Here is a 26,554-nt window from a genome sequence, read left to right as displayed (position 1 = left end):
TTTTTTTTTTAAAACACAAAGCACACCCTTTCACCTTGAGCAGATTTAAGAAATGCTGACTCCGAAGAACAGGTACAAACAAGGCAATCTTTTGTTTATGAAGGTTGTCAACAACCCACTCGTAGAAGGACTCCTTCTGTCCCCAACACTGGTGAATTAATCCATCCACACTTTTTAGCTCATTTCCCTGGTTGTTACGAGTGAAAGTGGAGCAAAAAGGTTTTAAAGGGGGCATGGTGTATTTGTGCTAAAAACAGGCACCACGCAAATCCAGAGATGGGAGCCGAAAAGAAATTGCAGGTGTAGGGAACAGTGTAAGAGCAAAGCAAGAAGGGAGGCGCACAGTGTTTGGAGGACTGTACGTCAGGATGGAGGGGATGCAGGGAAGGGTATTGGGTTGAGGACTTGCAGCCACGAAGGCTGGGAGACAGGGGGATTCTTCATGGAGAGCCTTTAACGATCAAGCTGAGGAAGGCTGGCCTCTTCCCGAGAACTGGGCACCAGCGGAAGATTTGAGCCAGGGAACAGGAAGGTCCCAGTGGTGCCTGGGGGGCACCCGGGAGAGGGAGGGGACACAAAGTGCTGTGGGAATGGCATCAGAGCTAAAACTGCAGGGATCCCCTGATTCCATAAGCCCCTGGTCTCACTGGTGGCCCAGAGTCGGGTGGCTTTGGGTCTCCTGGAATTAGTGTCAGTTCAGTGCCCATGCCCAGCAGTCCTCAAAAGGTCTAGTGTTTCCTTTTCCCCAATATGCCGTCACCCTGGTGAAAGGCTATAGGTCCCTTTGGGGAAAGCTGGGAGAAAGATTAAGAGTATAAATTTGGGGCAGTGTAGCAGGGTGTTTCCTCAAGGGGAACCAGCCTCCCCTTCATTCAAGGGGCCCTGGGTCTGTAAACTGGCCCAAGTCTGGGAATTGACTGAGGGGCCATGACTTTCGGTTTTTATGATTCAAGTTTGACTTACGTTCACTTGACCTAGAACTGTTCTGCTTATACAGATCAAGTAAGAAATGAGTAGCCTGTCCATGGATTTCACAGCTAGCAACACCGTGAGGACAGAGTTGGAAGTGGAGGAAATGAGGTGAGAGGGTTTGGGTGTGGGAGAGAGAGAGAAGGTGGAACCAAACTTGGCTGAGATGTGGGACCAGGACGAGGTGCCCCCGTGACCAGAGACTGGCAACGTCAGGGCGAGGGGGCAGTTTCAGGGAGGAAGAGGCAGAGCTGAGTTGGAAATGGTGATGGATCATCCAGTGGACGTGACCAGCAGAGAGTCGGAAATATGGGACGGAAGCGGGAGGACTGTCAGGTCGGGAGGTAGGGGTGTTGGCACCATCCGCACACAAGCAGAAAGGCTGGGCGGGAGGAGACGTGATCTGAGAGAGGGAGAGAGCAGAAGGCCTACACCAGGCCCCACGCCGGGATTTACCCAAGTAGGAGGAGAAAGAAAGGCTGGGGCGCTGGTCAGATGGGCTGCTCGGCAAGACGGGAGGAAGGATGAGGCTTGTGCAATAGGACGCAAGAAAGTCTAGTGTTTCAAGAGGGATGTTTCCTGGGGTTCCAACTGCTGCAGAAGAGTAAAGCAGCCTGGCTCTGGATGTCCTCAGAAACTGGTAATCCCCTTGTAAGACAGCTGCTTCAGGAGAGCGATGGAAACAGAAGACCCACTGCAGAGAGGTGGGAGGGGTGCTGGGAAGGGGGAGCAGGGGGTGGGGGACTGGGGTTAGAGACGGACGATCCAGCTTTTAAGAAGCTTAAAAACATGGGGAGGAGAGATGACTGTAGTCCTAAAGGAGCAGCAGAGTTAAAGGCAATTTTTTCCACCATTTGGATGCCCTAAGTACACTTGTGGACAGTGAAGGGGAGATGGGGAAGATTCTGGAAGGTTCTGGAAGGCTCAGGAGCCCTGGAAGGGCCTGGACTATTGAACAGAGGACAGATGTGAGTGTACAGAAGGTCCTTCACGGAGGCCTCAGGGCTCACCCCCTGGTTATAACCTTGGTGGCAGGGGAGGGATGCAGTGTGGACTCAGGCCCCAGGAAGAAGTCTTTTATTTTTTACAAAACAGTGAAGGCAAAATTAGCATTGAGTCTTTATTAGCTTATCGTCGGCTTCAAACTTCATTCCTGTGTTACGCTTTCCTAGTGTGTTTGGTTAAAACTTCCTTAGTTTGTAACATTCTCATCAGCAAGGACTTTCCAGCAGCACCAGGAGCAAATGTGTCCCCCTAAATGCATGTTGCTCTTTTGTGAATGAGACACAAAGAAACTGAACTTCTAACTAATGAAAGATACTGGATTAACAGGTAATATTTTATCTGGGTTTCAGTTCAGTCATATGTCTCAGAACGAGCTTGTCTTGCCCTGAAGCCTTCTGCTTTCCTCAGTTCATTTTTTTCCTGCCACTCAGACCGGGGGGCAGGTTCTTATTTCTTGCCATTCACTTCTGCAGGACTCCTCTGAATCCATCCAGTTGCTTCGTGCTGAGCCCGACTTTGAAGGCTGGGCCCTTGCCTGTCACTCCCTGTAACCCACGAGCTCCATCCTCACTCGTGATCTGATTGTTCCTTGACCCAGTTCTGAATCTCCGGCCCTTCTCTTTACTTCTCTCCACACCTCGCCCCAAATACCAAGTCTTAGGTTCAAGCGTTGCTCTGTCCTCAGCGTGTCTGCCGTCCCGCTGTGGGCTGCTTCCTCTGCATCCTTCCAGAGCCTCAGAAAACTTCCTCTTGAGTGGCTGCTCCTGTTCTCCCCACCCAAACCTTCCTCTTCTGGTTTTCTGAGCCCACGGGAGTCTCTGTGGGTGGCATCCTTTATTTCCAGTTTTAAGCCAACTCTGCTTTTTAAGTGGTCACCTTAATCCTTCGCTAAAATTCTCTTTGGTGGAACACTGTAGTTTTGGTAACCCCTTACTGTCTACATTTTAGGGAGTGGGGCCTGATTTTAGTCCTTCAGACACATACAGTGAAATCGGCACCTGACAATAAGAGATGTTGCTGACAGGCATAGTCTTTTTCTCCTGAATGTAAAATATCAGGACACTTGGCGTTACTCTAACTTAGCTGTAATCTCTGGCTCTCCCTGGCTAAGGACGCCCTTGCCAACACAGCAGAGCCACGCCAAGCAAAGGCCCTTCTACGAGGCACCAGAGGGAAGCTCTTACATCATGAAAATCAGGGGACAGACCATCTCTGATTCTCCTGGTCCTTGCACAAGTTTTATCAGAAATGTAACCAGTTTGCTCTGGGGGTGGGGGATTTTAATGACTATGAGAGTAGAACACTGTATTTCTAGTTGCTCTCTGTTGTTACAGGAAACTTCTAAGTGGCCCTAAAAATACCGAATTTAATAGTTTTGAAAATTCTGAGTTTCTCCAGTGGAAAGGAGGAAAGGGAAGGAAGTTATGATGCTTTCAATGGGCACATTAATTAGGGTGTCCCATTTTAGAGATTAGAAAACCAAGGCTAGACAGTGAGTCTCATAGTGATAAGTAGCCACAAGCCACAACTGGGACCCAGGTATGTCAGGTCTGAATTCCAAGCCTTATCAAACATAGGTCACCACCTTTCCAAAAAGGATGAAAAAGTGTGGAAAGGAATTGCAGGAAGGGGGAGTGGGAGACAGAAAGAGCATACAGAAAATTCAAACTTGTTAAGATACATGTCCCTTAATTTATACACTGCTCTTGATTAAGACTAAGGGACCTGAATTCTTACACATAGTGAAAGGGAAAAGCAGGTAAACAGATTCATGCTGACTGAATATGTTACTTTCCCTCCCCAAACGATAAAGGTTGGTTTCAGATTCTCAAATAAAAATGTATGTAAAAACAGTAAAACAGGCAAATCACTCACTCTTGCAGCCAGTTGTAGTGACTTGGGTGCTTTTCTTGACAAATATTCAAATGTCACACACCAGCATCACATGCTCAATACTATTTCAGTCAACATGACTTGTGTTAAAGTCACCTGAATTGGGGGATTGTTTGATCTTAGTATCACCTACAGGGCCTCACACAACACCCCTCACTGCTAACAAACTCAAAAGAAAGACTTTAGTTTAGGAAACTGGCATTTTCTTAGAAAAGCGTGGGGGGGGGGGGCGGGGAAGCAGTTCTCAGTAAAAGATAAACCACAGACCTACTGCATTCAGCCAAGCTGTACGTATTAAACCACACACACACATACACACAGACTCACACAAACATACACTATCAAAATAAGGTTTAGGCTCTGTCTAATCCACAAAGGTGAGTAAATTCAGAATTAAGACGTTACAACCAGAATCCTACTCAAGACTTTCCCTGACATTGAGACTATACTGAAGAATGATGGAACTGGATTCTAGATCACCTCGTTTGTTCTCCATGCAACTCTAATAACCCACATTAATCCAGAGGTTCTTTTCTTGGAGGGACACCAAGAGCCAACATTCTTTTGCAGAACAGGCTGGTCAGAATTCTCTAGGAGACAGAATCTATTTCTACCTCCAAGTACAGGGAAGCCTCAGGCTCTCAGGGACTCAAGGTCCCAAAATGATGTTAGATAAAAAATTAAAGGGGGGGGTGCTGGGAGAAACCTTTCTGTCAGGTGGAGAGCCTATCAACAGAAAAATTAGGGATGGAGATAGCTAACACAGGCCAATGACCTTGAGGTTATATCAAAAATGATATGGGGGGGGGCTTGCTGGCCTCAAAGCGCCATCTCAACGGCAGGCATTGGCTGCCAATGCCAAGCCTCTTTGCGGGAAAGTGAGAGGGACAGAAGGGAAAAGAAGAAGAAAGGCAAGAAGGACGACAGAAGTGGTGGCAGACCTTGGCATCCAGGATAAGAGGAGAAAGCACCAGACAGTCCAGACTTAGAGGAAGACAGGCAGTGGGGAGGGAAGAGAGGGCTTGAGCTGCCATCTTGGAGGACAGCAGGTAGAGCAAACAGCCCAGCTCAGGAGATGGCCTGTAGGATCCAACCCACCCACCGCTTGCGGACTTCTAACACCACATGGACGGTTATTTTTAAAGCATTGGAAATGTAAACCATGTTACGGGAACTCTTACTCAGATCCCATCTTGCCATATATCCATGTGCGTTTTTTTATTTTTTAAGATTACTTTGATGTGGACCATTTTAAAGTCTTTATTGAATTTGTTATAATATTGCTTCTGTTTTATGTTTTGGTTTTTTGGCCCCAAGGCATGTGGGATCCTAGCTCCCAGACCAGGGATCGAACCCACACCCCCTGCACTGGAAGGGGAAGTCTTAACCACTGGACCGCCAGGGAAGTCCCCCATCTGCGTATTTTGAACGCAAAGGTTCAGAAGTTGTGTGTGATGTGTTTCACCTTTTGAATTCTGCCAAAAACTGTAAAGAAAAAACTAAAACCAAGTGGGAAATTTCTAGCTTCCTTGCTAACCAAATGCTGTCAGGTTAAAAAAAAAAATCATCCTAAACATAAAATAACACTTCAGGCCATAAGATTCATTTCCATAAATATTTCTTCCCCAGAACCCAATTCTAGAAAACCATAATCTCCTCTTAATGAATTCTCTTATGTATATTACTGTGATGGTCTTATTGTGGCCCCATGTTTGTCTTGAAGTTTGGGACTTCAAAGGGACCCTGTCCCCCCATCCTTCCTGGCAATTTAGGGGCACTGCTCCTTGGTGGTGACACTGTCACAGCCACATGGAAGGATGCAAAAAAAAGGTACTTCATACACTGCTGGTGGAAACAGAAATTGCTATACAATTTAGCAAGCAATCTGGAAATATCTATCCAAATTCAAAAATACCATCATTGATAAAGTCATCTCATGCCCATATGACCACAGCACTGTTTGGAGTAAAATCATTCAATAGGTTATGCCATGGTCAACTAAGGAATAGTATGCAGTCATGAAAAAGAAAGAAGGGAGGAATTTCAACAATGGCACCCTGTGAAGTGAGAAGAAAACAAGATGCAGAGAGGGACATATGAAATGATCTGATTTTTATAAGGTAATGACCAAAATCACATGTGTCTGTGCCTATCCATCTATCTACCTAAATGTCTGATATAATTATATGAGTGAAGTGGAGTGAGGCACAGAAGGATGACACACAAGGTTGATAACACTGGCAACGGGGGGAGAGGGATTAGGGTGGAAAGAAGGAAGGGAGTGGGAGGAAAGAAATAAGTGAAAATGAAAGAAGGTAGCAACCATAAAAACCACGTGGATGCCACGATCTCATTTATAGGAAATCGTGTGTGTGTGCTCAGGCACACGTCTATAAGCAGAAGATGATGAGATAGTCTGCAAAATTTCAATGGTTTTTATTTCAGGGTGTTGAGATGTTTTTAAATATAATTTTTACTTTACTCCTTATATATATTTTGAAAAATATTTACAATCACCTGTATTGTTTATAGAATCAGAAGAATTCATTGAGAGAGAAATATGAAAAGTCCCATGCAAGGCAATACAGGTCCCCAGAGAGGAAGCCACTAGAGAGAGAAGGCTGCAACGTCAAGCTGGGACCAGACTGGGAAGGCTCTCTGTAACAGGAAAGACAAAAGAACAACTTATAGGCTGTGTACCAACATAGTAACAACAGGCTGCTGTTTTGGTGGTAGATTATGAGTGATATTTTTTCTTCTTTTTGCTTTTCTCTATTTTCCGGATTTTCTGCAAAAAACCATATCTTGCTTTTGTAATCAGAACCAAAAAAATGTATTATTTAAAAAATTATGCCATGAAAGTTTTTAAGTGGGAAGAGTCACTTAATGATTAATGATGAGTGATGTTTTAGGATATTATGCAGTGATCCCCAAAGACAGAGATTAAAAGCCATTTATGAAGGAGTAGTATCAGTGAGAGTTGATAATGGCCCCCAATTAAGAGGAAATGGTGGAAATGGAAAGGTACATAGTGGGCCTCAGATGTTTTCTAAATAAAGGGATGAATAAGTGAAACATTGATGAAGAAGAACCGCTAGTCTCAGCGGCCCTTTGTCAAGTTTATACGGATGCCCGCAAAAACACAGCCAGATGTCAGTCGGCTGATTTAATCCAAAATTACAGAGAACTGTAATTGTACAGAGAGACCAACCCATTGTGAATATCACGTCCCTAAATGCAGCCACATCTTGCAAGCCATGTCAAAGAAAGATACGATACCCAAGGGAAAAGACCAAAGTGGTAGAAACCATAGGCGATAAAGAGAAATTATGTGATACGATGATGTAAAAAGCTTTCCTCCACCCAAAGAAGACAAGTCATCGACAAGCACTGCATCCAACAAACACTGGAATGTTGTAGATCACATAAAAATATTCCCAGGTAACTTCTGGCTTGCATTCATTTTATACTATAGCCAACTTAAAAAGTTTCTGACCAGTGTTAGGAGAAATTAATTTAAAATTTTTTATCCGATTGTGGTTTGCTTTTTTCTAAAAGTTGGCACATTCTGAGAACTCCCCTTCATTCGAAGTATTCAGGAAGAGGATGGGCGGCACCGTGTTTGAGAAGGTGGTAGTAGAAGGCTTCCAAAGGACTTCCCAGCTTCAAGGGTCTCTGAGTCAAGAGGAAATATCACGCCAACTACCAGATTTTGTGCCTTCTCTCTCTCAGATGTTCCAATTGAGGTAGTTTACTAACTAAGCCATGTTTATGTTTTTCTGGCATTCCTGAAGCAGACGTAATATAACTGAAGGCAAACAATTTTAGTAATGCCAATTCATGCACTGCCATCTAATCACCACGTAATCACGAAACTAAAATGTTTATCCAATATCAAAGACCGAGGCAAAGAAACCAAAAGGCATTTTGTAAGACGAAGTACTGGCCAGTACTTCCCATAAAAGGATTTATGGAGGGTTATCCTGAAATGGCTCAAGAGGAGAAGTCGATGTGACTTGGTTTCTAATCACACAGAGGATTGCTCTGCTGTTTTTCCAAATGGTCAGAAAAAAACTGGAGAGGGACTGGACAGGTTGTCACAGAGAACCAGGGTCCTCCCGATAGAGTTTTGGGGTGGGCTCGTCAGAAAGTAAGCCAGAGCCCAGCTGCGCCCCCGGGAGATGCCGCCCACTGCTGCCCATCGCCGAGCCAGGGCGTTTCTCCACCTGCGACCACCTCTGATGGTAACGGGCATCCTTCCCGTTCTCCATAAGGCAGCCGCCTTCCTGCCTTCTCGGCGGCTCCACCCTGGGTCTCAGTGTGGCTATTCATCACCCCACAGCCCTCTCTTCCTCCAAGTCTGGCTCAAAGCCCACCTCTCATCAGTCTGATACCAACCAATTCGGGTCTTTCATTCTATCTGAGTGCCCTCCTGGTTTGTACGCTCAATTAACATGAAATAATTGGCAAGTTTTTTTAACGGGAAGAGCCCCAGTGCGTGATTCCCATTGGATCTCCTAAAGCCCTAAATATCCCACAGAGCGGAGAGAGGAAGAACTTCCTCCCTTCCTTTCCTTCCTTCCCTCCTTCTTTCAATGTAGTGTTTATCCAACATTTATTTCATGCAAAGCCCCTTTCAAGGTTTCTTCGTGTACTATTTCACGTCATCTCCTCACAAACCTCCCTAGAAATCAGGAGCGCCCTCCCCGCCCAGCTCTGCTCCTCTCCAGCCTTCCACAGTCTTGTCCTCGGGTCACCATCTTCTCAGTCCCTTGGTGTCCTGTTTGGTTCTTCTTTCCTCGTCAACCCTACATCCAACCAGCTGCCAATTCTCTATCTCCTATCTGGCTCCTCTTTTTTTACTCCCCTGCCTTGATATCTCTCCTGAACACCAAAGCCTCTTCATCACTGGTCTCCCTGCAACCAGGTTATCATTCTAACACGAGTTGCTTGATATCACTGCACGAATCCAACCCTTTATGTAATTCCCGTTGTCTGCATGATATAACCCGAGTTCCCTAGTTTGACGTTAAAGGACATCCCAACTGTCAACACGTATCTTCCAGACACACAGGACTTCTTCTGATTCTCCATACATGACAAGCAATTGGACTCTTACAGGTTTTTGTTTGTGCCATTCCCACTCTGTGAAATGGCCTTCACCCAACTCTGTCCTCGGGTAAAATCCTACTTTTCAAACCTAGCTCACAGGCCACCTGACTACCCCAGGTCAAAACTGATTGTTCTTTCTCCTGAACTTTCTTAGACTTAGTTGTTTACAGCTCCAAGGCTGCCTCTAGATATAAAATCCTGGAGGAAAGAGATAGTATCTGTTTGTCTTTGCATTCCAACACCATGGCCCAACCACAACAGTACTCCCTCAGCACAAGCAGGAATGGAGTTACCAGCGCTGGGAAGTGAGTTTACTAGCCACCACTGTCTTCCAAGTGTTCCTCGGAATTTCAAGCTAACAAACACTTATGAAGTACCTACTGTATACAGAGCACTCTGGTAGGAGCAAGCCAGCTAGTGAGCCATGGTGCTTGTAATGTGTCTTTTTAAAGACCTATTATGCTAAGCCACCGAATACACCATTATATGAAGACATTTCCAGTCTTGAGGGTCAACAGCCATTCATAACCCTTCCCTCTATCACTGGATGTACTAGAGGTAAGATCCTATGTTTCAAAAGTACCCAAGAAAACAAGGCTCAGAGCTCTCAAAATCGGGGCTGTTCTTTTTTTCCAGGACAGAGAATGGGTTGATATGGAAAATAAAGGCATTTGTCTGTTAGCAGTACTAATTCTCAAACCCATCATTTACTTTAACTTCAGTTATAACAAGCACTTAAGGCCAGGAAATTAGCTGAGAAAACATGAACATCTGGGAAAACTAAACATTCTCTTACCTGCGAAGTCATGCTGGTGGAGGAAAACTCTTGGAAGGGATGATAATTTTTTTATTTGATGACTGGTATTTTGATAGCAGCTGTGCAAAGTTTTCTGAAGAGCTCAAGGTGATCTATGACATAAGGTGACCATATGTCCCTGCTTGTCAGGAAGAGTCCCGGTTTACACCTGTTGTCCCTGCAAAATTATTAATAGTGCCTCCCCCTTCACTCTCATAACTGTCCCCATTTGAATGATAAATTATACGACCACTCTGTCTACGAGTGTACTGTCAGACCACAGCGGCCTGTCCATACAAGGTAAGACGGTTTGCTCAAATTCACCAGGGAGCTGATGCCAAGAAAAGGGGCAGAATCCAGGCTTCCTGACACCAAACCCAGGCTCTATCTCAGGGAACATATTTCCTCTAAGTTGCTTCCTCATCAATTAATCACGAAAATCACTTTGGGAAATGGTAAAGATACATAAGCATAAGCATGGCTTCTGCAAACTAGCACTTATGATTTAGTTGAGGAGACAAAGCACATACACACTCGATAACTAAACAGGGTCAGACAGATTTGTAATCTGGTGCCAATGACATGGTTCAAATGACAATTTCAAAAGGAGTCAGAGAAGGGGAAAAACCCTCGATGGGATGCAGGGAGGGTTTCTGGGAGATGGTGGAACCTGAACTGGGTCCTAAAAGGGGGAAAAAAAAAAAAAAGGAAGAAAGGAGAGGGAAAAAGGTATTTTTCTTTGAAAAAAAAACAAAATTGGGAGAGGAATAAATCACTTCAGTGATTCTATAAGCTCTATTAGTTTACAGTCCAGAAAATTTTAAAATGACAAAACCAACACAAATGGCCTATGCGTCCTTCCCAAAGTCTCACCATGATTTAAGGCACAGCCGTCATCAGACTGGGGCGTCTTGCAAGCAGACAAGCGCTGGCTGCTGGAAAAAAGTGGCCACCTTGACTTCTACCCTCAGCTTTTTCACTAACTGGCCATGTGTCTGTGGGCAAGTGGTTTCATCAGTTTTGAGCCTCAGTTTCCTTAAATAAAACGCTAGGGTTGGATGAAGTGATCTCTAAGAACCTTTCAATCTCTGGTCCTTTACAGTCAATTCCAGGTTTTAGTTTAGCTTAATGAATCTATTTATTTATTCTAGATTTAGCTCAATAGTGGATGTTGAGCTATTTCCAGCAAAATGGCAAACTTTGGGCTGATCCTATGGGTTCCTTTCCACTACAAAGATACGAAATTCTCAAGAAAAATCACAATGCTGTACCTAGAAGGAAAGAAGAAAGGGAGAAAAGCATAGGCTCCAGGAATGAAGAAAAACTGAAGCCAGAGCTTTCACAAACGGTTGACTCCATGGGGTCCAAGGGAGTTTCAGACCTCCACAAATGTCCCTGGGGATCTGGGGATAGTGATTAGATTCTAAAGCCCATGAAGAGACGTGGCCTTGGTCCTGCATAAGGTGGAGGGAGGGAGGCAGGACGGAGCCCTTTTCATAAATCTTAATGTCACCCGTCCATGAAAAAGGGACCAAACCACTGCCTGCTGGCCTCAAGATGAAGAGCAGACAGTTGCCTTATATCCAGAGCTTAGGGAGCCTCTGAGAAATCAAAACCCTAAACACGAACCACAGTCAGTTGTAGGATCAGAATTTACATTATCTGCATGTGGGGGGGGTGGGACAAGCAATGAATATAAACACAATTCCAGGACCATCAAAATGCCTTTGATCGCCAGAAAAAACAAATACGTGACCACTACATAGGGACGATTTCACAACTCAGGACTTACAAGATTCCCACAGAAGAGAAATCTCTATGAACATGAACTTGATGACACACACACACACACACACACACACGGGAATTAACTACCATGAGGGACAGTCATAAAGAGAATTTTTTTAAGGTAAACTCTAAGAACTGGAAAAATACTACAATCTGAAACACTACGAAATAAGATTTCTTAAAATTATTAAAGTGATAAAAGAAAGACTAAAAACCATAAGGAAATAATAGGAGTAAATAAAAAAAGAAAATAGCAGACCTGAAAAAGAACAAAATAGAACTAAAAATAACTCAATGGAAAAGTTAGACTGTAGAGTGACACAAATATAGAATTAGTGAACTGGAAAAAGAGATTTGAGGAAATCAACCAAAATGTAACATAAGACTTCCAAGTAAAAACAGAGAACTGAACACACCATACCTAACACTGGTCTCTCTGAAACCTCACTAAAACTAGAGAAAGTGACCATTTAAAAGACATAAACCCAGAAGGACAAGAAGAACAAGTGAAGGGGTAACAGCAATAAGATTTTGGAAGATGGAAAACAGCTGGACAAGAGGTAACAGAACCAGCAGAACAAAAAGAGACAGAATCCTAAACTAGGAATAAGGAAAGTTAGGAACCAAGTAGCAGATGCTCAGAAGGTCCAGGAACAGAAGGCACTAGTTACCTTTGGAAATGGGAAGGGAGGGGAAGGGAGGAGTGACTAAAATGAGGAGATGCGGTGAAAGCCGTTTAAGAACGAGTTATATCCCTAGACCCCCAGATCCCCTCCTCTTCTCCACCCTTCTGGGCAGCAGCCTCTACCCCAATGGGTAAAACTGGAGGTATGGTCTCTGGAGACAGGATTCCTGGATTGGGAGACGCCACGCATCAAACGAAGCAGAAAATATGTATATTGAATGCTGACCTCTCCAGTCTGATTCCTCACCTCAGCTCTCAGCACTGGAACAGGCAGAGCTTCACCCTCCAGGGGAGAGTTTGGAAGGGTGTTCCCTGGAGAGTCTCACCATCTCTGTAGGTTCTTCAGTAGGAGACTTTAGGGGTTGACATTAGGAGTTCCCCAAAGAATGGCATTATCATGTTATTCTATGATAATGCTCAAAGTCAACAAGCCCTGCACATCCTGAGAGCTTCCAATAAACTTGTTAGTTCTTCACTCTTAAACAGGACCAGACACTCAAGGATTACCAGACATGCAAGGAAAGCCTCTACAGGGAAGACAGAGTTCAAAACAAATAGAAAAAGGCAACACGGAGGAAATAGAGGCCATGAATGGAGAAGAAAATTTCAAAAGAGAATAATTTTTTTTTCAGAATGCTGAGAGAATGTCACACACATGAAAACAGAACAGAATGCTTAAAAAAACCCAACTATTTATAGATGAAAAGAGGAAATTTAAAACAATAACAGAACTGCAAACCCAATAGACAGGTTGGAAATTGAAGTTGAAGAAATTGCCCCAAAAGAGAGCAAACGATAAAGAGACGGAAAACAGGAGAGAAAAATAGGAGGATATTAGAGGACTGGTCTAGAAAGTACAACACCCACATAATAGGAGTTCTGGAAAGAAAGACAGACGCTAACAGAAGCACATTCAACAGACTGAAAGAACACACTGATTGCCCAGTACAATAGATGTAAACAGACTCCCACATAGGAAAGTCATTGTGAAATTTAGACAACTGGGGGAAAGAAAAGATTCTACAAGGTCCCAGGAGAAAGGAAAAAGAAGGTCAGGTACAAAGCATCAAGAATCAGAGCAGTTTTAGCCTTCTAGCAGCAACACTGAGAGGCAGCATACAAAAGGGCAATGGCTTCACCCTTTGGAAGAAAATTTAGTTTTGACCTAGAATCCTTTGTACCAGACGGACAAGCCTTCCAGTGAGAAGATAAAATAAAGACATTTTGGACATTCGAAGTGTGAATCTATCTCTCTTGGGTCCATTTTGGAAAGGCCGCTTATAGATTGGGAGCCACAAAAATGTGTAAGTGGAAAAGGAGGAAATTTATGTGATCCAACACAGGACTAAAGAAGAGGGGTGATGTAGTGAAGGGAGAGGACTGGACCAGTGGATCAAGAGAGACAGATAGTGAGGGCCACCACCAGGGCACCAGGCTGTAATTCCGATCCTGCTGGAGGATGTGCTTCCTCAATGGAGCAGATCATGAAAGGGGATCCAGCTCAGAAGAAAGGTCAAGGAAAGTTCTAGAATAACAAGGAAGAGAAATCCCAGCACGACAGCTGTGCAACAGGCCTGAAGAAAAGTCCAGAAAAAAAGGGATGTTACCGAGAAAAGAAGAACTCATGGATTTCTGATGTGATCGGCCTTGTGGAAACGTGTACAGGGAGACTATGAAAGATATAGGGGGAACATCTTTCCCTACAAGGACGAAGAACACTAAGGAAATTAAGAAAAAAAAACAAGACAGATATTAACATATGATATCACTTATATGTGATCTAAAAAAGGGTACAAATGAACTTAGTTACAAAACACAAGTAGAGTCACAGATGTAGAAAACAAACTTGTGGTTACCAGGGGATAAGGGGGGAGGGAGAAATTGGGAGATTGGGAGTGACATATACACACTACTATATATAAAATAGATAACTAATAAGAACCTGCTGTATAGCACAGGGAACTCTACTCCATACTCTGTAATGGCTTATATGGGAAAAGCGTCTAAAAAAAGAGTGGATGTCTGTATATGTATAACTGATTCACTTTGCTGTATACCTGAAACTAACACAACATTGTAAATCAACTATACTCCAATGAAAATTTTTTTTAAAAGTCAGGTATTAACGTCATAAAAATAAAAAAGTTTAACTGTTAACACTATTTCCATAGGCAAAGAGTGAAAACACTAACAACTGATTTAACCCAATATTGCAATATAATTATATTGAGAGAAAGGGGTTGGAAAAGCAGCGGATATGGTTATGTAAGAGAGCTAAATCTGTATTTACTATAATAGGAAGTTAAGACATCGTGAGTAAAATTGATAAAAGATCACAGCATAGACATTATTTAGAAATGCCAGAAGAAAAAGCTAAAATAGAGACAGTGATGTTCTTTGGGAAGTGGGGGTTAGGGGAAGTAGGATGGGGTAGAAGTTGTTCCCATAGAAATTAAGGAACCAGCACATAAGTAAATATGTATGAGGATGTTTTTATCTACAATGTTTGTGTCAACATAAAACTGAAAATAACCTAAATGTTCATCAATAGTGGAACAGCTGAATAAATTGTAGTATAGCCATACCATGGAACTTACTTAGCTATTTTTTTTAAAAATTAGTTAAATTTGTATTACTTATCTGGAAGATATCCTTAATGTACTATTAAAAGAGACAGTAAGTTGTAAAGTAATGCACAAGGTATTATTGGATTTTTGTGTGTTTATATATGAGCTTGGAGAGACATGTGGAAGGAGGCAGACCAGATGTTATATACCTTAGGAGGACAGGAATGGAAAAGGGTAGGGGGAGACTGAAAAGAAATAGACCACAGAAAAGTAGAGATGTGGGAAATATGAAAACACAGGTTAGCAGACATGAAGAAGAGAAGGACAAGATCTAATAACCTATAACAGAGGACTGAGAAAAAGATAATAAAGATAGCTGGGAGGAATAATATTCACAGATTATGACAGTATTTTTCAGAATCAATGAATATCAAGAATCCTTAGATTCAAGAGATATACTGAGTCCCACACAGGACTGTGGTGAAACTGCAGATCATCAAAGACAGGAACAAAAAGAAAAACAAATATCTTTTTTTTCCACTAAAAAAGACAAAAAAACTTCTAAACAAAAGACAGACTGACGCTGACTGCACCTCATCAATAACAGATATCGGAAGACAATGAAATAATATTTTCAAATGCTGAGGGAAAATATTTCTGTAGAATTCTATACCTAGAAAATTATTGTTCAAGACTAAGGGTGAATTAAAGATATTTTCAGATAGAGACTGACAGAGATAGTTTCATATCCCCAAATCCATGAAATAACTACTCAAAGATGTACTTCCGTAAGAAGGAATTTGAACTGAGAAAGGGGGAATGGAATCTAAGAAACAACATCAATAACATTTATTGAGGGCTCACTCTGTACTGTGTACCAGGCACCATTCTAAGTGATTTATAATTAAATTGGGATTCAGATTAAGGCAGTCTGGTTCTGGATTTCATAGTCTTACCCACAATGTGAATAAAATGACATCTATTTTGATAAATTTTAAAAAGTAGATTTGTAAAAAAATAATTGTATGTGGACAAAACAGAAACAAAATGATAGATGATAATAAAATAGCTGACAGTGTCATAAGAGAATATGAGAGAGAGAGAAAAGCTGGGTTAAATTGTTCTAAGTAATCTGTATTACATTGTCTGGGAAGCAAAGAGATACAGATAACACTTTAATTTTAGACTCTGTGAACGCAGATATAATTTTTAAGGTTTAAGGGTAACAGCTGAGATGCAGAACAAAACATATACATTACAAATCAAGAGGGAAACAGTCATCATTGTCTTAACAGTATGACTATATTTTTGTGTTTGGGAGGCAAGATGAAGGAGAAACTTCAACAGGAGAAAGGTAGGGGGAGGTGTGGAGTCTCCAGTAAGAGGCAGGGAGGTCTCTACTGGGCCTATCACAGAATGAGAGGAGAGTCTCAATACATCATTTCCTTTGATTCTCCCCTGGGCTTCCTGAGCTTCTTGAAGTTCTTCAGGATGACATCATATAACACAGTGCAAGCTCTGTGGGTCTCCACTGATCATTAGTGGGGTCCTGGTACTCTACTTCACTGTGGAAGCCTTCCAGCCTGGTGTGAAGGGTGTTCATCAGCTCAAACACCTTCTTCAAAACTTTTCCCATCTTCAGTCTGAGGTATCTGCAGCTGCAACCAGGTGGTGACCCTGTGGACTGCTCAGTGACATCCGTGGTCCCCAGCTTCAGGCCCTTGCAGGAGGACTTCAAGCCTCTCCTTGCCATTCAGTGGGCCACTGGGAGGACCTTTGCCTTCATCTTCCCCTTTTGTCTTTTCATCCCTATCCTCCTTCTCCTGCTGTTTCTTCCATTCCTCCTTCTCCGTCTTCTGGACTGGATAGGCACCAAGATGTCCAACAGAGCCTTCAGATAGCTCAGGTTGGCTTCTTGAGAGCTGTTTCCTTCAAAAATTCATCTGATTCAGAAATCTACCTGGGGAAATAGCTCCTAGGTAGGTTCTGTCTTTTGCCCTGGTCTTTGTGAAACATATCCACCCGGGGTTGGGCCCTGGGCGTGGCTATGGCTGGGGAGCCTAGTGCCACACAAGGAGCAAGGAGTGGGCATAGGGAAGAGGAAGCAAAATCAACAGGAAAACTCAAGTAATCTAACAGAAGACAGGACAGGAAGAAAAAATAAGTAAAGAAGAAGCACGGCAGATGGAAAACATTTGGATTCCTCGTGAATTCCAAATATATGACTTATCATAATAAATGTAAATGGCTTAAACTAATCCATTAAAAGGCAGAAATCCTCAGACTGAATTTTGTAAAACTCCAGCTGTTTATAAGAGAGCAGGCTAAAACAAGTCACAGGAAGGATAAACATGAAAAAATGTATTCAAATAATAAGTGTTCCTACAAATAATAAATGCTCAATAATTATTTATTTTAATTGAATGACTCAATAGGATAAAATAGACTTTAAAATAGCCAAAAGCATTTGGGGGGATAAAGAAGATCACGGCTTAGTAATAAAAAGACACATTCACAAGCAATCCTGCCATATACCTAATCACACCATGTCAAATATATACAGCAAAGCTGATTTAATTATATGAAGGTAACAAATTCAAAATTATAGTGAGAGATTTTAGCACATATCTCTATGAAATCAATAGACCAAACTAAAAAAATAGGACAAATGTAAATAATGCATATTACTAACTTCACTGAATGGATATGAAGAAACCCTCCACACAATAAAGAATAAACATGAATGTTTACAAAAATTAACCAGGTTCTACGCCACAGAGCAAGTCTCAACAAATTTCAAACAAGTGCTAACATTCAGACCACACTCATCAACCAAAATACAATAAAAGTTGAAATCAATAACAAAACCACAGGCCCCAAACTCCAGTACATCTTGAAATTTCAAAAAGATGCTGTTAAATTATTAAATAAAATCAAAATTAAAGTAACAAAATACTTGGAACTGAACAATAATTAAAACCCTGGATATCAGTAGAAGGAATGTTTAGCATTAAATGCAACATCAGAAAACAAGAAAAATTTTAGATTAAGAAAATAAAAAATTAAGCAATAAAGTAAACTCAAAGACAATAGGAGAAAATTCTTTTTCCACAAATGGATAAAGATAAAGTAGTAGGAAGGCAATAATAAAGATAATAACAAATCAATAAAATAAAAACAAAGACACAATACACATAGGGACAAAACAAATGTGGATTCTTTAAAAAGACTAATAAAATAGGTAGATATTCCACAAGAATGAGGAAGAGAAACAAAAGAAGGCACAAATAAACACTATTAGGCATGAAAAGGAGCCATAACTAAAGATTTTTTTTTTAAGCATGAGAATTCGATTCTCTACTTTAAAGCAGTAAAACTAAAAACAGATGAAATGGAAAATCTCCTAGAAAAATATGTTACCAAAATTAACACCAAAAAAACAGAAAAAGAACAAAAGCTCCTGAATGTATTTTTATAAGTTCAGTCTAAAGCTATATTTTAGAAGTAGACAGTACAAAAAAGGAAAGCAATAGGTCAATCTCAGTTAAAAACATCAATGCAAAAATCCTAAATAAAATATTAGCAGGGCTTCCCTGGTGGCGCAGTGGTTGAGAATCTGCCTGCTAATGCAGGGGACACGGGTTCGAGCCCTGGTCTGGGAAGATCCCACATGCCACGGAGCAACTAGGCCCGTGAGCCACAACTACTGAGCCTGCGCGTCTGGAGCCTGTGCTCCGCAACAAGAGAGGCCACGACAGTGAGAGGCCCGCGCACCGCGATGAAGAGTGGCCCCCGCTTGCCACAACTAGAGAAAGCCCTTGCACAGAAACGAAGACCCAACACAGCCAAAAATAAATAAATTAATTAATTAAAAAAATATATATTAGCAAACATACCCAGCAGTGTAGTGTGTGTATAAATGTATATTTATTTTAAAATATGTTTTTTGATATGATATACCTCAGGTATCATAAATATCATGATTGCATGTATCATATTTATCACATGGTAAATATATGGTGTGTGTGTGTGTGTGTGTGTGTGTGTGTGTGTGTGTGTGTGTGTTTGTGATGACCAGTAAGGTTTATTCCAGAAGCTCAAGGAAGATTCAACATTAGAAAGTCTTACTGTAATTCACCACACTGACAGATTAAGAAGGAAAAACTAATCATCACAATAGATGCAGAAAAAACCATTTATCAAATGTAGTACCCATTCACAATTCAAAAGTACAATAAAATACCTAGCCAACCCAGAATATAAGGAAGTTTTTACTAAGCAGTTTCTACTAAAAATCTATGATAAACCTTAGGAACCTATTTCCTTTAAAGTCAGGAACTAGACAAATATGTTTTCTTCTATCACCACTCCACTCATCATTGTGTGAGATGTCTGGCTGCCACAATAAACAAAGGAAAAGGAGTAAGAGAAATAAGGATTTGAAATAGAGAAACAAAAGAAGAATTATGTGCACATAAGACTGTCTACATTGAGAATCCATGAGAAACTACAAACAATTACAAGTCATAAGAGAGTTTGGTAAGAATGCTGGAGATAAGATTAATATACAAATATCCATGGCGTCCTTATCAGCAACAACCAATTAGAAAATGTAATTTTTAAAAGATCCCATCAGCAATAGCAATAAACTATGACAAACCTAGATTCAATCTAAAGAAAGAGGTGAAGAGCTAAATGAAAGCAAACTACAAAAGTTCACTGAAAGTCCTAAGACGTAAATAAACAGCGATATAGCTCATGCTCAGAGATGAGAAGATTCAACATCAACATCAGTTCCTCCTAAGTTAATACATAAATTGAATGTAATTCATATTAAAGTCCCAGAAAGGTTTTTCATGAACATTTTTAGCTGGTTTTAAAATTCATATGGAAGAATTAAGGTCAAAAAACAGCCAAGACAATATTGAAAAAGTGTAAGATGGACACTTGTCCTACTGGATATCAAGACATTTATTAAAGCCTTATTATTAAGATACAATAGAATTGGTGCAGATATAGATTACTAGACCAGCGTAATAGAGAGAGTCCCTCTGCGTATAGGAACTTGGGATGTGACATTATAAAACTGTGGGAAATGACTGAACTATTTATTAAATGGTCCTGGGACAATTGGTTATTTACAGGGAAAAAAAATAGATCTCTAACTCATGCTATATCCAAAAATGAATTCCAAGAGAATTACAGCTAACTTTAAAATATTTAGGAAAAAATACAGACACTATTTTTATAATCGCAGACTAGGCAATGACACAATAGCACAAACCATGAAGCAAAAAAAGAAAAAAATGTTGACCAATTTGATTTTAAAACTTATGTGACAGAAGACACCAGAAAACAAAGGATAAAGGCAAGAAATGGAGACAGTAGTTTTGTTTTTGTTTTTGTTTTTTTTAAGTATCCAGGATATATAGTGAACGTTTGGTAACTGTAAGGGAAAAAAACAAATAACCCACTACAATAAATGAGCAAAATCTATAAACTGGCAATACACAGAAAAAGAAACCCAAATGACCAACAATCGTGATAAAGAAAAGCATAAATCACTAGAAATCAGAGAAGTATGAATAAATACCACAATATGATACCTTTCAATCTATCAGATTAGCAAAATGTAAAAGCCTGATAATGCCAAGAGCTGGAGAAGATGCAGAGCAAAAGGAACTCTCATACATGGTTCTGGAGTGTAAATTGAGAGCAATTCAGCAACACCTACCAAAGTGGATGATGTTTGTACCCTGAGACTCAGAAATCCACGTCTGCATCTATACCTTTAAGAAGCTCACATGTCCACATGGAAACAAGCCCAAAGAAGTACACAACAGCTCCGTCTGTAAAATGAAAAGGTGGAAACAATCTAAACTTCCATCAATTAGAGAATGGATATATTATGATATATTCATTAAAAGGAATTAATATAGCAGGTAAGGAAACTTGCTCTACATCAATTAATTAGGATAAATCCTAAAAACATAACTTTGAGTGATAAGGCAAGTTGGAGAAAGATGGATTACTGAGTAAGAACACTATGGTAAATGTTTTAAACTCACAAAATAATACTAGTTATCATTCATGACACATAGCCAGGAGCCAAATGCAACAACATGTATGTAACAACACAACTTTGGAAGACTGGCTACCTCTAGGAAAGCTGTAGGGGAATGGGATCAGGGTGGGTTAGAAAAGAGGCTTTAACTGTAACATTTTCTGCAAAAAAAACCAAACTTTTAAAAATGTGGCTAAATGTCAACATTTATTAAATGTGAGTAGAAGGCGACTACTGGTTGATGCATTATTCTCTGTGACTTTTTTCTTTTGCATTTCAAATAGTTCGTCATTTTTTAAAGTTACATTTTAAAAGGATGTGTGGATGTGGTATTCATTTGCCCGTTTCCCCCATCTTTCTATCTAGGTATACAGCTGTGCTAGCAGTCTGGAGACCTGAAGAATAGTCCTGGTTCTAACACTACTACACTGTGTGACACTGAGCGAATCACTGAACCTCTCTGGGCCTCAGTGTGCCCATCTGTAAAATGGGGATAGTCACAGTGCTTATGTCTTCAAGAGCACTCTGGAATTAGATTTGGACTTGTTCCAGCCCCACCACTGGGGCTGTGAGACCTCAGTCAATTTACTTAAACTCTCTAAAAGGTGCTATCTTCATCTATAAAATAGGAACAGAGATAGTATTTAGCTCACAAACTTGTTATAAGAATAAAACAAAATGAAAAACCCTTATTACATCATCAACAAAACCAAATTACAAAACCAAGAGAAGACACATGCCATGCCTATAATAGACCAGGGATTGGTATCAAGAATACATTATAGGGCTTCCCTGCTGGCGCAGTGGTTGAGAGTCCGCCTGCCGATGCAGGGCACACGGGTTCGTGCCCTGGTCTGGAAAGATCCCACATGCCGTGGAGCAGCTGGGCCTGTGAGCCATGGCCGCCGGTCCTGCGTGTCTGGAGCCTGTGCTCCTCAACGGGAGAGGCCACAGCAGTGAGGGGCCCGCGTACCGCAAAAAAAAAAAAAAGAATACATTATATACTCCAATAAATCAGTAAGGAAACAAACACACCAACAGAAAAATGGGCAAAGGATAAGAAGAGAGAATTCATAAAGGAGGAAACCTGACTTCAGTAAGCAAGTGAAAAGATACTCAACCTCGCTAGTAATCAGGAAATCACATCTAAAACCTACCCGGCCATCAGATGGGCATAAGATAATTTTGAATATGGTGATGACCCATACTGAGAGACCATGTGGTGGTGAACTGGTACCATCACTTTGGAGAGCAATTTGGCAACATGTAGGGAAGTTTAAGATGTGCTAACTTTATGACTTTGCTATTGGGTGTGTGTGTGTATATATGTGTACGTGTGTGAATGTATGTATGTATCTATCTATCTATCTATCGATACATCTCCAAGAGAAGCTCAAGTCTCCCACATGTGGGCAAAGAACATGTACATGTTGTAGCACCGTCTGTAATGCCAAAAAGTTAGAAACAGCTATAATATTCTTCAAACAGACATTTTAAAAGTTAGAAACAACCTTAGCATCCTTCCTTTGGTGGAATACTATGCAGCATGGATGAAGTAGAGGTACGTGTTTTACAACAGATGAATTTTACCAACGTAATGTAGAACACAAAGCCAATGATATCATTTAGATAAAGTCTGAAAACATTTAAAAACGTAAATGTCTATGGATACACATGTGTGTAAAAGATGCAATCATGCATGGTAATAATGTACATCAAAGTTAAATTGATGCCTCACAGAAAAGGGGAATGGGACTGGGAAAGTGCTTTCTCTCTCTCTCTCTTTTTAAAGGTAGGTAAGAAGATCTGAAGCAAATACGGCATAAAGACATGACAGAGCGATGGTACATACACATGCACTTGCCATCTTATTCTCTGTATTTCCTGTTTGCTTGAACTATTTCACCATATAAGAACCCCGTGTTTTGCATACTTTAAAGATATCGATAGATATGATCATTTGTTCCTAGGTGCACCTAAGGCAGGTAGGGCAAGTGTTCTTATGATCACTTGACAGAGGAAGAGGTGAGGGTGGGCTGGGAGCGGTGGGTACAGGGCTTATTGTCTGCGGGCTCAAAGCCCTCCTCATCAGATTGCAATGCTCACGCCACTCATTCAGTAATCTATACACACAGGGAACTGGAACTCAGTGCAGATGAGGGTGGGCGGATGAAGGGGAAGATGACCTCTTCCCTTCTGGAAAAAACCGCAGCCTGAGGTAGGGCAATGGCATAACTCGATAAAAAAGGGAAGGAGGCGGGCTGCCTAGGTCATCTGACAGCCTTTCAATGAATCCGTAACTCACTCGTGGAGGCCATCCCCCGTGCATCTGCCCAGGAGGAGGAAGGGGCTGGAGGAAGTGAGAAAAGTGACCTCAGTGCCAGCATCACTTCGCCCCCAGAGCACCAGCCTCTGAAGGGCAGGATATGGCTGGGCTGGGGGCATAAGACCTGAAGTCTGGTCCACGATTGGTCCCTCATGCTCTCTGGCTTTCAGCTCTTCTTATTTATAAAACTGAGGAGCTGAGCTACCATCTTGAGGCCAGTGAAATTCTACAGTCTATCTCCCTGAAGGAGTTTTTCCTTAAAAATTGGATCTCTTAAAATCCAAAAGAGGAGGTTCGTATTAATATTTACAAATGGTTGTGAGGCTCATTCCTGGACGTGTCATGACAATGTCCTCTCTTCCTGGTGACATACACAAAATGCTGGGTAACAGTACCTGGTATCTGGACGTCTCAGTAGCGCTACTCCTGCCTGCCACCAGCCCCAGCCCCATTCTTGAGCCCCAGGGACCGATGGGCATGGAGGTCAAAGTGATTGTGGCTTCAACTAAGCAGCAACTCATATGCCCCATCCCACCCTCGGAGTCACATAAGCTGTGGGGAGATGCGGTGGTCCCCACCAACAACTTAGCCTCTGAAGCAGGACCACGTGCACATTTTAGGCTGGAAATAAGAAAGAATTTCCTGACAGTACAAATTGCCAAAGAGGAGGGTGGGTAACCAAAGGAGGTTCCAGAATCTCCTCTGGAGATCTTTAAAAACCCGAGATGATCTGACATATCTGAGATGATTTTTTGGCAATCCTGCCAGACAGTCCTGGTGCCTATCTTCCCAGGCATACCCAGTCCTGCCCTTTGCTTTCTCTTTCCTCTCGATATGACAGATGCCTCCTGTATATTTTCTCCCCCCCCCCCCAGGGGGAGCACACTTGCTACAATCCCTTAAGGCTTGTTTTCATTCGATTCCTTCCTCCTCACACCTTTCCTTGTTATTTTATGGAGAGCTGGTCAAAGCTCAGAGTTGCCCAGTTACCCACACATAGTTGGGTGGTGGCATCAGATACCCAGGCAAAACAGACCGATGATTCCAATTCCAGCCTAGACTCCAAAGCTGGATGGAAACGGAGAAAATTAGCTGTTGCTAACAATCCACTGTAAATGAAAATATGATCCCAGTAATTGATTTTAAATAGATTTTTTAAAGAATCCTTGGCCGCATTTCATCAAGAATACAGAGTTTCAAAAGCGTTCATTCCAGGGTTAGATTTATCCCCCCCTTTCTTCTGGCTTAAACCCCAAATGGCCAAGATCCGAGTCTGAATAAACAGTGTGGGTGGTGACTGTTCTGTGAGGCCCAGTAGAGGATGCAACCACTTTCTTATTCGGTTCAGCATTAAATCATGTGAAACTAGCCTGATGACTCCACAGAACTTTTACTCAGTAACAGAAGGCAACACAACATGTCCTGTTTCTCCGCTTCTCAGGGAGAAAAAAAATTAATTCTCCTAACTGCGAAGGTTTAATTATGTATAAAGTTCATTGACCTCACAGGCGGCTGTCAGATGATCTTTCGAAGGCCCGTGAAAGGCATCCCAGGAATGTGGTGATGTGGGCAGAAACCGTGGATTCACGCCACCGAATGCTTTAAACAGGACAGAACCAGCGGCCGTCCAGAAAGCCTCCAGTGCAAACAGAACTTTAGGAGAATCAGTAATTTCATCTCACCTAAGCATTTCTAGGCCTTCGAAAGTGATCGTTATAAATCAGAAGCTCAGGAAAAAATCCCGTAGGGACGGGGTGAAGTGATTCTATGTGCTGGTTCCTGCCGCAGCTGGCTGCAAGTGTATGGATTCAGTGTTCTTTCCCCATTTTAGAGGTAATGCCTTCTGACTTCCCAGCTACTGACACGAAAAGCAAATGAGGAAGCAATCCCATTCATAAATACACCGCGGGGCTTGAAGGAGACAGTAGAGTCAGTGTATTTTTAGATGGTTTTGATAGAAGACAGCACCCGCCTGTGTCTGCAGTGACTTTATCTATTTGCCAGTAAATGCCCTAAAGTGTGTTCCTCATACACCAAGGCTGCATTTTCCTCCTCGGGCTGAGGGAGAGGAGGGGACAAGCAAGATGAGCTTCCAGAACGTGTCTCCCTCTTCTAGTCCTTACCTGGGGACACCCCTGTCAATTGGAACCCAGGCTACTGTGAAAGCCGGGCACTGAGGAAACCCTTGAAGACATGGAAGGCTGATCTGGGCTCCTTGGTGATGGGAGGCCAGAGCCCCAGGGGATGCTGTCAGGGTGGGGAGTAACTTCAGAGACCCTGTGACTCAGAAGGAGGAAATAGGAAATATTTCGGCTTTGGTGCTTCCTAAGGTTAAAATTACCTGTTGGGCTCCAGTATCATTTTTCTTTCAGTAGCTTCCTCACCGAAAGCTTTATCCACTTTATCAGTCAAAATATTATGATTTCAGTGGGGGAAACGTCCCAGGGTTGTGTTCTAACCTAGATAGGCTGCACTCGCTCGGTGGCAGCGTTATTGTTATGAATATAGAGAATGGGTGGCCAGAATTTAGCCAACATTTTGGATCCTCTGATGGCAGCAGAATGGAAAGATAATCACTTGCTTCATTTTTAGATAAACCCGCAATTCCTGAGTCCTTTGCCCAAATCGGCCACCTAGATTTTACATACATAGTGTCAGTCGGCATCCAACTCGCGCTAACTCAATAGATCCTTGGGAAACAGAAAGAGTGGAGTGGGCGCTATTGGTGATACAGAAGTCAGAAAGGGAACCCTGCCCTCAAGCAGGTCACAAATGAAGAGGCAGACATTAACCCCAACTGAAGGATTCGGGAAGGCTTCCCGCGTGGAATCTTCCCCGGTGAGGTGGCATTTGACCCAGACCTTCACCCAAAGCTCCCTTCACACTTGTTGGCTGTGGCCTTCTGAGAGTCACTGAGTCACGCTTATTGATGGCTGGGGGTCTACAGTTGCACCTTGTTTTGAATCCATCTGATATTTGAGGGGGTTCCTGCCAAGATCCCTCCCTTAAGACCCTATACCGTTTAATATTACTTTCTTCAGGGAACAGTAAAGTAAAAAAAGGAATTCCCTCTGTCTTCCCACTCTGAAGAAGGAAGCCTTCCTTCAAGTCTTTAAAAATTTTCTAGAAATACGATTATCCTCACAGTTACAGAGGAAATATGCTTCCAGATAAAGAAATCTGGACGCTAAGTAATATCCTAAATCATTTCCACCCTTTGGATACTACAATTTATAAAATTCCATGAAGGAAATGACTCTTATTTCTCATGAAGTTCCCACTGGGAAATCACGGGGAGACACAGTTATGAAAGCGATATCCTTTTTCTTATCCCAATTCCTTCCCTTTG

General features: G+C 41.9%; 1 protein-coding gene and 1 pseudogene across 1 annotated transcript in view; both read right to left on the bottom strand.

The window, feature by feature from the left end:
• Window positions 1–26,554, bottom strand: part of BCL2 (BCL2 apoptosis regulator) — a 176,147-nt gene that overhangs the window by 73,546 nt on the left and 76,047 nt on the right. The window lies entirely within an intron of this gene.
• Window positions 16,246–23,197, bottom strand: LOC136133139 (proteasome activator complex subunit 1 pseudogene; annotated as a pseudogene).

The sequence above is a fragment of the Phocoena phocoena genome, chromosome 13 (assembly GCF_963924675.1).
Source record: "Phocoena phocoena chromosome 13, mPhoPho1.1, whole genome shotgun sequence".
Lineage (NCBI taxonomy): Eukaryota > Metazoa > Chordata > Mammalia > Artiodactyla > Phocoenidae > Phocoena > Phocoena phocoena.
The sequence above is the reverse complement of the archived record's forward strand: the minus strand, read 5'-3'. Positions and strand labels throughout refer to the sequence as shown.